This window comes from Rousettus aegyptiacus, unplaced genomic scaffold (assembly GCF_014176215.1).
Source record: "Rousettus aegyptiacus isolate mRouAeg1 unplaced genomic scaffold, mRouAeg1.p scaffold_m13_p_3, whole genome shotgun sequence".
Lineage (NCBI taxonomy): Eukaryota > Metazoa > Chordata > Mammalia > Chiroptera > Pteropodidae > Rousettus > Rousettus aegyptiacus.
The window spans coordinates 36,375,207-36,387,056 of record NW_023416306.1 but is presented as its reverse complement, the minus strand read 5'-3'; the positions used below and the strand labels follow the sequence as shown (position 1 = coordinate 36,387,056).

At 36.9% G+C, this 11,850-nt stretch overlaps 1 pseudogene; it reads left to right on the top strand.

Annotated features, from left to right (window-relative positions):
- The first annotated feature begins 10,327 nt into the window (after positions 1-10,327).
- LOC118601342 lies at positions 10,328-10,446 on the top strand (annotated as a pseudogene).
- The last annotated feature ends 1,404 nt before the right edge of the window (positions 10,447-11,850 follow it).

Genomic DNA, 11,850 nt, shown 5'->3' with positions numbered 1-11,850 from the left:
GTTCAGTTCTTTGTATTCCTAACCGAAAATGTTGAGAGCTCGCCAGTCCCCCACTTCACCCCTGGTTACCCTGGACTCTAGTTCTTACCCCTGGCACTTGACACTGTGAAGTCTCTTAGCCACACTCTCCAGAATGAGCAAATGGACCCAGGGGTAAATCAGCCAAACATTCTTCTCTAGGCCTCTGTACTCCCTTAGATCCGCATTCAGTTAGTTTTCACTCTTTTGTCTCTTCCTTTGCCTATGAGCAGATGTTTTTTAATATGCCGTCCAGTTTTTCCAATTGTCCTAATTGGAAGAATTGGTCCAGTGACTCAGTTTTGTCCTAACCCTTGCATTTGTGACTACCTTCCAAATCACTTCCTTTATGTCATTGGTCCGGCCACAAGCTTGAGATACCACCAGACGGACTCAGTCAAAAACTAATGATGTATTACAGGTTCCTTTTTCCAAAAACCTATTTAAAAAAAACAAAACAGATACACACCCTGACAAGCCACATTATCGCATAGCAACTCACTGTCTAAAGAAAGTAGTAGTACTAATAAAACTAGAATATTTTTAGGTTTTGGATAAAATAAAGAGTGTCCAGCCGAGAGATATTCCTCTAACTGAATCTAGCTCACCTGTATGCAAATACAACTGGAACACATAAAAAGAAGCCATAGACATTGGCCCAGACTCCAAAATTCATCCAGACATCAACATTTGCCTGTCCTCACATGGTTTCCTTTTTTCACACTGTCTGTACCCTTAAGTTCAGCTATTTGTATCTGTTTCTTGGCTCCAGCTTCTCAACCAATCTCTTTGGTTCACAATTCCCCTTGGATCCAATTTCACATCAGCACCTTTCCCAGTACAAAACTTCTGGCATTTTCCCTCTGACCCAGTTCTATGGTCTTGGATAAGAATCACTCACAGTTAAAATTCTACCTGGCTCCATTAGATAGGCTTACCAAGTCCATGACCCCCATACAATGCTTCCTAAGGAATAGAAGATAAACATTTTCATACAACTTCCAAGTTATTTAGTGTTCGAAGAAATCAATGTTTAAATCAAAATTACCATTTGCTGCAAATTCTCTAAGATGTTTTAAATAGAAACATTTTGCCTACCTTATATTAAAGAGTATAGATAACAGAGAGAATTTAGAGAGGATTTAAGTCAAAGAGAATTACAACTTCAGGTAGTGAGGGGAAGATGACAAGGAGAAGGGGTCAAAAAACATTCCCATGACCAGCACAGACTGAGACATTTTCTCAGTGGTATATAATTTTGATCCTTCAGTTATATAATTAAAGCTCAAACTACTGGTTAAAAATAATAATAAAAAATGCCCTAACCTTACTTCAGGCTTTTGTTTATTTCTTCGTAATTCAGTTTGGAAATAAAGCACTTAAAAAAAAAAGAAAGAGTGAGACAAAGAAACAGGGGCAAGCAATAACAATAAATAACTGTCACACTCTCTCACTAGCTTGAGGGCCAAGGTTCCTCCCTCAAGGAAATCTGAGTCACAAATCTCTAAAAAATAAGGGTTTCTAATGGAGACAGTGACAGGGCAAAAGGCACCACTCTAATTTGATAAGAACTTATTTAGTCGAGTCTATTATTTTAAATAGGGGAAAAGGTCTTAAACATATTTGTTTAGAAATGATTTATTTAGACCACCAATGATGCCAAAAAGATTAAAGAGAACATTGACTAGTTACTTATTTTGAGGTCTGTAGAAAAAGAAGGTGACAAATTTCTGATATATATCTTACAACTGCTGCTGAGGAAAGCATTAGATCCATATTATAACTAAATTGCTTTATCAGCCTGCCAGTAATTTCACAGTTGCCTGAAGTGTCCTTATGGTGACTTCATACTTGCTAAAGATGCAGCGATTCTATAGATAAATTCCACAACCACCCGATTGAGAATTTGCCCCCTCTCTGCTTTTTGGAAACTTTTGGTAATTTATAACCTCATGCTAATATGAAATGCTCTCTGAAAGAGCAATTACATAAATATTTTTAATTGCCTTTTCCTCTTAAGCGTACAAAGCATAACTCATCTTAAGTATGTCCAGGTCATTGATTATCTCCACTAAAGTTTTAACATGATATGACAAACTTAAAATTTTTTAGTTAAGACATCTCAGCAAGTTTAGGAGTTTCAAAAGATCTGTTGTTTTGTGAACTATATAGAGTCCGCTAATCTTCCACGGACATTTTATGTCTCTATGTCTCACATGTTGGCTAACTCCATGGAACAATTTGAAAATGATATCAAAGATATGAATTTACACAGGATTGGGGAGCACAGTATAGGGAATGAGGTTAGCATTAAGGTATTGGCAAGATGGAGAGCAAGAGGAGAGAAAGAGCAATTAGGGGGATTGTTTTATAAACAATATAAATGTCTAAACAATGTACTGTATACTCGAAACTAATTTTAAAAAAATACAAATTTAATTGCATAGAAGAAGCTACAGCCCAAATTCTAACACTCGGCTTTATGTACTTATATTTCCTCATACTGCGAAACCTAGGGATGACAGTATAAATTACTGCACTTCTTTACTACTGTGCAAATAAGTACCTTCTGCCTTCTCTTTAAAAAAGAAAAAGAAAAAAAAAGTCCGTATCGATGCATAGCCCGTGCGAAAGAGGGCTTGAAAAAAACAAAGGGCAAAGTAAAAGGTGCCACACCTAGGACAACGTTATGATTAAGAAATAAGAAGTGTAAAAGATATCAGGAGATGTGTATGAGGATGTATAGGGTCAAAGCAGGGGAATTTTTAAGATAGTACTTTGCCTAAGAAAATTTTTTAACACCTTCCCTTCCCCGCCTCCCCAAAACAACTGGGCTCTATATAAAATCTCTTCTATTGTCACAGCAGAAAATACAGAACATAAGAGGGAATGCCTTTAATTAACTAATAATTTCAAAACTTATGTTAAAAAGCAAATTTCACTTAGCATTGCACTGATCCGTACAGTAATATATTTTAAAAAGATAGCCAGATTTTTAGAAACATTATGAAAACTGTATTTGACCTATGAACTCTGCACATTGTAGAAATGCAGTGATTTGTTGTTGTTGTTGTTGTTGTTGCTGTTGTTAATAAATATAAAAACCCTGATATAAGGCCACGTTCACTCCAACATATGTTCCACTATGTCATAACTAATAGTTTTATAAATTCTCTAGGGAAACACGAGTGATGTTTTATGGTATATGCAAATACTTTATATATATGTATATACATAAATATATAGTATATACATTCACATTTAAGCTAACAGTGTTATAAATTCATACAGCACATGTCATTATTTAAGTTCGATCATTCTCCTCATAATACTTTCATGGTCTCCATAAAGCCTTATATCAGAACTCTGCCAAATTTTAACACTATGACCATGTTGAATATTCCTGATCTATAGTCCACCCATCCCCACCCTACTTTGCAACCTGGGAGTCTGTCTTCCATGGTTAACAACAGCAGGCTCTCTTGTCCTCTGGCTTCCAGTTAGGTTCAATGGGTGGAAAGCAAGAGCATGGAGGGTGGGAGAACAAAGGTTTCCACTAGCTACTTCCCTCCCACGCCTTGGCTTGGCAGCAGCTTGGGCCCACTGAGGCCGGTGATAGCTCACAGTAATTCTTGTTGGGCACTGTTCTTCTACAGCTGTAGGAGACTGGTAAGGGCTCTCTACTGTTGCTACCTTGGGTGTATCACCATTGCTTGCTGGCTTCCTTAACACGGCCTCTGTCTCTACAAATATTTCCTTCTTTGATCTCTCCTCAACTTACCCATTTGATAAGATGTAACCCGAATGATATGTTACCTTAAGTGAATGGAACCTAATTCAGAAAGCAGCAACTTTATTCAATGAGAAACGCTTTAATCTGGAAACATGTCACATCAGCAGCATGTCACACTGTAACCAAAGTGGCTGGGTTGTCTCTCTATAAACTATAGTTTTATTTTCTCTCTCTTTTTTTTTTTTTTGAGGTATAATCTATATATTGTATTAGTTTCAGGTGTATAACTTCGTGATTCAATATTTGTATACATTGGGAAATGATCACCACAATAGGTCTAGGTAACATCTGTCACCATACACTGTTATTAAAATTCTTTTCTTGCAATGAAAATTTTTAAGATCTCTCTTAACAACTGTGCAATGCAGTATTGTTAACCATAGCCATCATGCTGTACCTTATATTCCCAGGACTTACTTGTTTTATAACTAGTTTTTATCTTTTGACCCATTCACCCATTTCACTCACCACCCACTACCCGCTCCTGATTCTGGCAACCATGTGACAGTGTTTTCTATGCCAACCATTTAGACAAATGGTCTCATGGTATTTCTAATTTATGATCTATGAATTTTGCCTATATGAAGGGTCTTAGAAAGCAAAATAATAGGTACACATTCAAAAGCCGGTCTTTTTCCCCATAGCTAAATTACCCATAAACAAGAGGAATGAACACATAGTGCTAAAAAAAAACTTGGCTTTCAAATATTTTAGGGACAGAGTAATGAGATGATCTTTTCACAGAATTCTACTATTTGCCATATATTAAGATACCACTTGATTCCATAGCTATTTGCACCCCCGCTAAGAATGTCCTTTTTATAGAAAAAGGACAAACCTCCTGTAAAAAAATATTTTAAATGTTTCTCATACAAAATCCAAAGAATGCTTCCAGAGGAATGGAAAAAATAGGCAAACAAAAGGGGGTGGAGGTGAGGAGACACAATGATAAAGGCATTAAAGTACCTTCAGCAAAGAAAGAGACCTCCTGAAAAGGAAAATAAGGGCTGAAGCAGTTGAACTGCCTTTATCTATATCCTAACAAATAACACCTCCTGTGCCTTAAATATTTAATGTGAAATCTGTGGATTTATATAGCTTACAAAATGCCAGGGGCTTATTATCTTTACAGTTTGCATGACAGGAATATTCATATCGCTGGATCCCACAGTCTAAGACAACGGGAATTCCTCCAGGTGCTAATGGCAGATAACTTTCACGTGGCTTCAATAATCCACTAATTATGGAACCCCTCAGGTAGAACAATGTCATTAATCTGATTAAATTATTTATATTGCTGGAAAGCTAAATCTTATTAGATCTTCAGTGTTTTATTTGGTTCTCCAGTATGGATATGCAAAAGGGCAAAACCATCTTTTCTTTACTGCATTTTCCAACAGAAGAAAAAAAAGCAACTAAAAAAGAAATAACCTTTTATTTAGTATTTTGATGCACGTTCACACACCCGGAATTTTCCACATCCCTTTCAGAACTCTGTTCTTGAGCTTGAGAGCTTCTTACCTGGTTTCAGTAGCAGGGTCCTATGCCATGATAAGATTAAAGTTCTGTCAGAGTCACTTACTGTTAGAGGTACCATCTAAAGTGAAGAGGCTTCGTTTCTCCTGAACAGATTGCTGAAAAGATTGTGTAACTCTTAATGCTAAACGTGCTACCCAATTACATTGAAAAGACACCCCTTTTCATGGTTTTGAAAACATATTGGCCCATTTTCATATTTTGTATTGTGTTGGTCTATCAGACATTTGGTTAGATGATTAAAGAGGTCTGGAGATTAGATTAAATCCCACTGAATTTGATGTGCTACTCAAAGCATGTATCATTTACCCAACCACTCTTTGTGAGTACTAATTTGTAAAATGCTTTATAACCCATATAGCTAATTCATCTATCATTTCCATTTTACAGAAAGAAGTAATAACTCTAAACCTATTTTTATCAGAAAAAAAAACACAAGGCCTGTAAGGAAAAATACATGATTTTAAAAAATGGAAATAAAAACACAAAGTACTGCAAGTCTTACATTTGATCAAATCAAATATTCACATTTTTAACTTTATTATCACTTTCTTGGGTCTAGATGCCTCATGTCTACTCAAATTTTTATTGTTTCTCACTTCCCAAATACTCTTCCTTCTTTCAAGGTTTCCAAAACACTGGGGGAAACTGTAATAATCCCTTCTCTTGCAGCATAGGGCTTTCTTTTAATAGATATATACTCAAGACACATAGCCAGTCCAACTCCCAGCTAAATTTAAATCATGTGATACTAGGATTAGAATTCATAATCTTATATTACAAAAGCACCATCCTCTAATAGAGCTCGAAGGACTTTAAACAACTCTATCTTCTTGGACAAGCAACTAGAAGGCACCAGAAAAATTAGCCTATGCTCAAATCTGCCCCCAAGCAACATGATAACTTAGAAGTAGTAAGAGCTAGCACCTAGTCCACTTGCATGAATTTTCCTGGTGACAGGTTTTTGGGTCAAATGTATGCTAAGAGGTTTCAGGCCCCATACAATAAATCTTAGAGTGGTGGACCAGGTGTCTATCTGTACCAGGATTTAAGTGCAGAAGGAACGTACATGTACCTGTACACCTAGATTCCTCTCTAGGAACGAGGAACCCTGTCTGCCACTACTGGAAGTGAAGCAAGCAGACAGTCTTCACCTGTCAGCTCAAGGTTGTCTCTGCTGAAGAGAGCCTTCATACTGAAGAGCACCCCTCTTTCCAAAGCAGCCCACATGCAGCAAACAGTCAGTATAACGGTTATGAAGCCCCTGCTTCTTGGCCCAAGCCAAGACTATTCCGAAGGATCATCCAGCTTCAGTGCTCCTCATGGGTTGGGAATGCACTGCAGTTTAACTTCTCCCTCTGTCTAGTTCTGCTTCTTCTTCCTCCTCTCCACAGCTTCTGAAGTCCAAAGCACTGCCTAATAAACCTCAGGTTTATTTGTCTCTATTGAGTCTGCTTCCTGGAAAGCTCGACCTGTGATGATGTTTAATCACTATACTTCCTAAGAATACTCTTGTTCCAGGAGTATACCTGCCTCTTCCAGTTCTTCTGGATTAAATCAGGATTTCTAGAACTAAATTTTCCCAGAACAGTATACCAAAAGATAAGGAGAAATTAATCTAGTCCCAGAAGAAGAGAAGAAGAGAAGAATTAAAGAGGTAATATGTAAATGTGCACTGAATATATTCTTTTCTTACAAGTTGGACTTAGGGATAGATAAAACAAAAATGCCAAGAGCCCTTAAACTAAGATTAATTAGCAGGTGGACAAAGCTTCTACTTTAGCCCTGGATATTAAGATGTCGAGTACATAGAACCAATACTCTTAACAGCTGAGATGAAGCAGACTGATATTTAAAAAAAAAAAAAAACGTTATGGCAGGGGTCCCCAAGCCCCAGGCCTCCAACTGGTACCAGTCAGTAGCCTGTTAGGGACTGGGCCACATAAGAGGAGGTGAGCAGCAGGCAAGCGAGCAAAGCTTCATCTGTTATTTGCAGCCCCTCCCCAGAGCTGACATCATTGCCTTAGCTCCACCTCAGATCATTAGGCATTAGATTCTCATTGAAGCACTAGTCCCTGGTGTCAAAAAAGGTTGGGGACCACTGCTTTATGGTGCACCCCATTCCTGGGGACTGCCATGTGTACCTTGGGGCATGATAATGGAGATGTTTGCATTACGAGCCTCAAAGAGAATTCCTCAACTATATTATTTACAACTTCTCCCAAATTCTAAGTGCTCTAGGTCAGGTTCCCTTGAAGCGGAGTCTGAAGCAGGATTATTATTAAGCAATACACTGAGGGCATGCTCGCAGGTAAAATCTGAAAGAGAGTGACGGAAGAATGGGAAAAGAGAAGCCAAGATGCAGGCTCAACCAAAGTCTACCTTTTGTCTGCTCCCACAGGAAACTCTGGTGCATGAATAGCACCACAGAGGTGTCCACCTTGAGCAAGGAGCCCAGCTCTTTCATCCCTGTACTTGTCAGTCTTTGACTGTGGGCTGCCCTTGGTTGGGAGGAGGTATGGAGCGTAACTTCCAAGTAGTTCAGCTTTCTAGGCCAAGAACAAGTACAGATCTGAGTTGTCTGCAGCCTACCTGCACAGCAGAGGCAGACAGGCACACTCTTCCTATAATAGAATGTGGAAGTCGGACCAACAGCATCTAATACACGGAGCAAATCCCATGTACCACATGCTATGCAAGGAAGAAATATAAATGTATGATTGGAACACACAACAAGCATCGCCTCAGTGTCCTCCTATATCTCCATATCTGTTCTAGGCTGGCCATAGGGTTTGGCCCTGTCATAAAATATCCCTTGAGAATAATTCCTGTTAATACCAGGAGGGACCCCTGCAGAGATTTCTGCAGGCTCCAAAGGAGGAGGATCCAGAAGGGAAAATGAAAAATAAAGAGTAGTGTTCACTCAGTCACTTGGCAAGAACTATTTTTATAAACTGATCATGTAGAATGTTCCTTTTAAAAATTATAACCTTTAATGTGGCAAAAAAGGAACCCTTATACACTGCTTGATGAGAATGTAAACTAGTACAGCCACTATGGAAAACAGTATGGAGTATCCTCAAAAAATTAAGGATAGAATTACCATATAACCTAACAACCCTTCTTTTGGGTAACTATCTAAAATTTTTCAAAACATTTATTCGTAAAGGTAAATGTACTCCAATGTTCATTACAGCATTATTCACGGTAGCCAAGACAAGGAAATAAGTGTCCTTCAGTGGATAATGAGATTTAAAAAGATGTGGTATATATACAATGAAATACTACTCATCCATAAGAAAGAATGAAATACTGCCATTTGCAACGATATGAACGTATCTCGAGAGAATCATGCTGAGCAAAATAGGTCTGATGGAAAAGGTCAATAACCATATATGATTTTGCTCATATGTGGAGTATAAAACAGAAAGCAACAAACAAACAAAGCAAAGAAACAAACTCATAGACAGACGTAGACAACAGAATGGTGGTTACCAGAGGAGCAGGGGGTGGGGGAAGGATGGTAAAAGGGGTGTCAAATATATGGTGATGCAGGAGACTAGACTTTGGGTGGTGAGCACGCAATGTAATATACAAATGGCGTATTATAGAATTGCACACTTGAAACTTATATAATGTTATTAAGCAATGTCGGTTCAATAAATTTAATTTTTTAAAAAATTGTGACCATTAGTAGTCAAGTTTCTTCTTGGTTTATAGTATTCTTATTAGTCAAGCCATCAGGAATGTGTGATTAGGTAAGCCAGAGTCTCAAAATTCAGAAATACGCTAAACGATCTTGATTAAATTCCAACTGCAGAGTTATAACATTTTATTTTCCTAAATTAAATGTTTAGCTTGAAATGGAGTTAGTCTCACCCAATATATGAATCAAAAGCCCAGCATACTATGTCTAATATTTTTACATCATTATCCAATTGATTCCAACACCAGGTATAGGAAGGGATGGATCTAATCACTGTCTTCATGTTTGCACTGGGCAAAACACTCAACTCAAATACCTTAATTTCTCATTGTTAGTATGAGGGATTTGAACTAAGTGGTTCATTTATTTGATAAATATCTATAGAGTACCTACTATGTGCCAGACAGTATGCTAAGAACCTGGGATAGAATGGCAAACAAGAAAGACAGAGCCAGTGCCCTGAAAGGAAAGGAAGATAAACAACACTAATAGTTCAAAAATGTTAATTGTGATAAACAGTATAAAGGAAATAAAATAATGGAAAGGAGCTATTTTAAGTGATATTTTTATGGAAAGCCTCTATAAGAAGTTATATTGAAGCTGTGATATAAAGATAGTAAGGAGTCAACCATAAAAAAATCTGGAGTGAACTTAGCATACTTAAGAAACTTTAAGAAAGATTAGAACAGGTAGAGTATAATGAACATAATGAGTATAATGAGCAAGAGTTAAAGAGCAAGGAGTAAATGAGGTTAGACAAGAACTGGATAATGTAAGTCTGGATAAAAAGTACAGATTTTATACCCAAGAACAATGGAAAGCCATGGCAGGTTTTTAAACATCAGCAGAACATTATCCACTTTACATACTGAATCACATTCATGGCACGGAGAACTGATTATAGGTAGGAGTAAAATGTAGATCTGTAGGAGGAAGTGTTGTAGCCTAGCAGGAGATGGTGGTAGATTAGTTAGGTACTGGCAGTGGCAATGGAGAGAAATTGAGAGATGTATTTTGGAAGTGATGATATATATTCAATATATCGATTATGGCTTGGATATGAATGATTACTAAAAATAAGAAAGAAAAATCAAGAATAATCCTTGAGTTTCTAACATACACAACAAAATGATGGTGATATCATTTAGTTTTGAAGACCAGTGAATGGATAGGAAAAGCTTTTGGATCAAATAAGAATTAATTGTGGACACATTAAACTGCTCAAGACACCTCCAAGACAATATGTCAAATGAGCAGTTAAATAAATACATCTAGTCTACAGCCATGCCACCCTGAAGGTGCCTGATCTCATCTGATCTCTGAAGCCAAGTAGGGTAAGTCCTGGTTAGTATTTGGATGGGAGACCACCTAGGAATACCAGGTGCTGTGGGCATTAAAAAATTAAATTAAATTAAAATTTAAAAAAATAAATATGTCTAGAGATCATTGGAAAGATTTTATCCATTTATCATCACCTTCACCATCATCATCATCATCATCAACATTGTCATCACCATTAGTCAAGGCACTTAACCTCTTAAAGACTCAGTTTCTTCATAAATTAAATGGGAGTAATAATATCGACCTTTCTAATTCGTAGAATTGTATGAATCAGAATGAAATAGTATATGGGTAAGCACTTTGCAAACACACACACATTAGATGTGTGTGTATATATATATATATAATGTAATATTTAGTATTTCAATGGAAAATCAATTCTTTATACTCAGCTCCCTATCAGCAATACTCATATATAGTTCTCACAGATTATGTTCACTGTACCAGTCCCTAACAGTTAGATCAATGAGAATTCTTTCCTTGTGAGTCTAAAATGTGTATTGGCTCTAGAATGTAATTTGTACATGCCTGTTACCACCAGAAACCTGATGTTTCTGAGGAGACATAAGAGGTATATATAAAAGTAGGGCTGAGTGTTGAGAGAGAGTAACCAAAATAGTTGCTAAACAAAGCTTATTGGTGTATATCAAATATTAGTAAATATTAAGTATTCAAAGGATAGGGCTTCCTTCAATAGATAACAAGAGACTATAGATAGATACTCTTTCTTATCCTTCACTTTCCTTATCTTACTAACCTAAGGAATCATTTTCTCCAAGTAGAAACAAGAAGTTTCTTTCCTGTTTGAAGTTCCTGCAGATATAAAGAATGCTCTCTTGTCCTCTGAAGAACACACTTCCAGTAAGATATAAGGTGAGTGTTCACATTCCAGTAACTTCTGATGGGTTAACCCTATTTATATAAGGCCCTGTCTCTGAACAGACCTTCTGGACTCCTAACAAGGCTAATTAATCCTCTCCATGGAATTACTCTGGCAGACAGAGTCTGGTGCCAAAGCTAAAAGTATGTATACACAGAGACAAGAAAAGTACTGTTGTTTTATCACCGAATACCCTAAACTGACAACCAGATAAAGTGATCAATGATAATGAAGCAAACTTTTGGAAGTCTGTCAGGGGGCAGCAGGAAATGTTTATCTATCTCAATGGCCAATTTCTGCACTAGATGTGGTCAATTTGGCTCCTTTTAGAAACCAGTTAAAAGACTAAATGTATTATTACATCTATCGTTGGTAAAATAGTGATTTTTCAAAAACTTACTCATCTTTATCTTTTTGCACATCCAAGATACTTTTCAAAAACATAAAAATCAAAATATTATAAGTAAAACTTTTCTACTTATTCAGTTTTTTAAATGTTGAAATGTTTAATTGATTTAACTGCTTACTTAAGGATTGTCAAGAGTAAGATCCTACCTAAATACCAATTGCTGGACT